Source organism: Furipterus horrens, unplaced genomic scaffold, assembly GCF_987537825.1.
Source record: "Furipterus horrens unplaced genomic scaffold, mFurHor1.1.pri manual_scaffold_4, whole genome shotgun sequence".
NCBI lineage: Eukaryota > Metazoa > Chordata > Mammalia > Chiroptera > Furipteridae > Furipterus > Furipterus horrens.
The window spans coordinates 83,003,965-83,007,500 of record NW_028327174.1 but is presented as its reverse complement, the minus strand read 5'-3'; the positions used below and the strand labels follow the sequence as shown (position 1 = coordinate 83,007,500).

Genomic DNA, 3,536 nt, shown 5'->3' with positions numbered 1-3,536 from the left:
CTGGGGGAAAACTGGCTCTTACTAGCACAGGCATGTATAATTATACCAGTAAACGAATTTAATCATTAAAATGTGGAGAGTAGTTTCCAGTACTGTAACAGGAATACAACACATCTGTACAAGATAGTATTTTTTAAAAAGAAAACATCCTCTTAAACTTACTTTTAATGACAATGAGAACACATTTTTATTATTTAGTAGATAAGAAAACTGAGTCTCAGACAAGTTAAAGAATTTACCCAAGAGCTTCTACTATGAAGTGGCAGAGCTATGACATAGATTTCTGCATCCCAGTCTATGTAGTTTCAAAACTCATGCTCTTATTCCTGTACTGTATCTGCTATCCTTTTAGTAAAGTTTTATGTTCTAAAGCTAAAAGTCAGAAGAGTTCACATAATAAAAAGCCTTGAATGTGATTACCAGAGGTAGGGAGTGAGAGGAGGGGGTATTGAAGAAAGTGGTAGAAAATACACATTTCAAGTTACAACATAAATTATGCAATGTATAACATAATGACTATAGTTAACACTGATGCATATAAATTATTATATGATATATGAAAATTTTCAGGGAATAAATCCCAAGAATTCTCATTATAAGAAACATCTTTCTTTCTTTCTTCCTTCCTTCCTTCCTTCCTTCCTTCCTTCCTTCCTTTCTTCTTTCTTTCTTTCTTTCTTTCTTTCTTTCTTTCTTTCTTTCTTTCTTTCCTTTCTCCCTTCCTTCCTTCCTTTCTTCTCTTCCTATTTTGCTTTCTTTTTTTTTATTGTATCTACATGATGATGGGTGCTAACTAAACTTATTGCTGTTATCATTTCCCAATAAATGTAAGTCCAACGATTACGGTGTCCACCTTAAACTTATGTAGTGATCTATATCAATTAGATCTCAATAAAACTGGAAAAATTCAATTGAAAATAAAAGGACTCCCTAATATAGAGGCTGGTTCCATAAATGAACTAGACCAATAATTGATACATTTATTTTCTTGGTTATACTTCCCTCAAAAACGGGGTTTTCTGCTTTTGCCCAGTGCACCTGACTGCGCAGTGCAGTCTGCAATCTCTTGCCTGCGCCGTTGCCAGCCTCTCAGAGGCTGTGGAGGAGTGCGGGTTTGCGTTCGCACTCATCAGCGAGGTCCGCGTGTCCCAGAGGCTGCTGTTAAATCTCTCCTTACCCTGCATGGAGCACTATGTGTGAGCTCCTGTGCCCCACCATGAACAACCAACCCAGACTGCCTATTTGTTGTCGGGAAAGACGAAAAGGCAGAAAGATCCCAGAATAGCTGATTCATTTTAATGGTTGGAACAGAAGCTGGGATAGATGGACAGCTGAAGATCTTGTCCTGTGTGATGCCGATAAAAATTGGAAACTACAGTGTAAATTGGTAAGAAAAGCTGTAGCTTGCCTTAATATAGGAAGAAAGAAAAAACTGCTGCCTGCTGTCAATTCTGCCTTAAAAAGCCTCCCCATTGAAGAAAAAGATAAATACCATGAGAACTCAATAAGCACTTCCCCTGATGACAGTAGTGAAGGATGAAGCAATAAATGAAGAAAGTGACGTTGAAGAAAACACTGGAGTGAAGGAAGGGCTGGAGCTGCACACACAGAGAGAAGAACAGTAACTGCAGACACCCCCAGAGTTCTGAAGAAGAAGCTGGAAGACGATTGTTATTCTATCAACAGAAGGAAACAGTGACACTTCTGTCCCAGACCAACCCTTTCAGCCAATCACGGCCTTGTCATCATCACTCTATGTCACATGCCAACATGAATGTGCATCATACTAGTATCCCAGAAGGAAGGAACGGAAGGAAAACTGACTTTCTTAAGGATAACCTTTGATTACATTCTCCCATTGGTTTTTCTGCATTTGTATGAACAAGTTCAGTATAAAAATGTGATATAGTCCTTTTGGGGGGGGGGGGGTAAGGAAAATGCCGCAAACACTAATACGAACCAGGAGGAACCCTCTCCAAGCTCACCTTTGTTGAATCCGTCCACAACGCGGTTCACGGAGAGTCAGGCGACCACACGTGAACCTACCACCCTCACACCGCGCAAAACGGAGCCTTGCAGTATCTGAGGCGAGCCTCACGCCAGTCTGCCAACAGCCACAGACTGTCTGGGAGCAGCGCGTCGCCTCAGCCCAAGAGCCGCAGCAGGACACCTCCGCCAGCATGCCCAGGCTGTTCCTGCACCTAGGGAAGAAGGCATTTGTCCACAGCAGACCATCGTCACCTGTTCCTGTGACCTTTAGCAAGGAAGGGAGAGTGGTGTTTGCCAGCTTTGAAGGCAGAAGGACTAATGAAATAAATGAGGTCCTGTCCTGGAAACTTGTACCTAATAGTAACCCTCCAGATGACCAGCCGCCTCCACCCTCTTACATTTACGGGGCATAACATTTGCTGCGATTGTTAGTGTAACTTCCAGAAATCCTTGGAAAGATTTCTTTTTCTGAGAAGAATCTGAAGGCTTTCCTAGAGCAGTTTGATCTCTTTCTGAGGTTTTTAGCAGAGTAACATGATGACTTCTTCCCAGAGTCTGCCTCTGTCGCTGCCTGTGAGGGACACTACAGCACTAACTATCCCAGGGCGACTTTTGGCGTTTCCATGGCTCTGGAAGAACTTCTCTGCGTAGCTTTGCACGCTAGGTCCCCAGTGGAGAACGGGGGAAATGGTGGGAGGTGGGATGCCCACCCCAGGAGGGCTCTAGCAGATGCAGGCCCCGTTATTTGAGTTGTTACCTACCATAGTTATTTCTGTTAAGGAGTACTTCCTTGGTGCCTGAACAGCGTCTAAAATCTCACCCTAGCCACTATACACTCACCTGTAAAGCAGGGAAAGAGCAGTTCTGTTCCCAGTGGACATTGGAGTTATTGGCCACATTTTCTGTTATTTGTTAGCACTAAGCAAAATTGTTTTGCAAACTGTTTTCATTTTTATGATAATACTGAGCAACCCTGTCCAACAAACTTTAGTTTTGCTTGGAAACTCAGAGTAGTCCCAAAATATTTTAAAGGAAATTGATGTTGAAGACAAAAGAAAATTTGCAGCTATACATTTGTTTGTTACAGTTCCATGTCTATAAAACCTTATTTTTGTTGAGCTAAAAAAAAGAAAAAAGCGTTGCCTGACTTGTCTGAGATTTTACAGCTATGCTCTGTTGTGTAATGTTATGGCTCCCATTCTGTAAAATGTTATCTTTGATGTTGTAAATAAAGCAGAGGCTCCCACTCCCCCCCAACCCTCCTCCAAAACAAAACAAAACAAAGCAAAACAAGGTTCTCTATCAGAATGCATGTTTTAACATTGTTTAGCTTTTGAGATCAACTCAAACACAAATTAACTAATTTTCATTTTACTGAGAACAGTATTCACTCATTCTTTCATTATCAATGTACCATCTTCCATGTTCACTTTTCATGTTAATTTAAATATATAAAGAGATACACACTTTCTATCTCTTTTAGTTGAGCTTTATACTCATGGATGAGCAAAAGGACATTTTAACTATTTTCTACCATCAAAACTTAT

General features: G+C 40.9%; 1 pseudogene; it reads left to right on the top strand.

Moving 5' to 3' along the window:
* Window positions 1–1,216: 1,216 nt before the first annotated feature.
* Window positions 1,217–2,738, top strand: LOC150012307 (MSL complex subunit 3 pseudogene; annotated as a pseudogene).
* The last annotated feature ends 798 nt before the right edge of the window (window positions 2,739–3,536 follow it).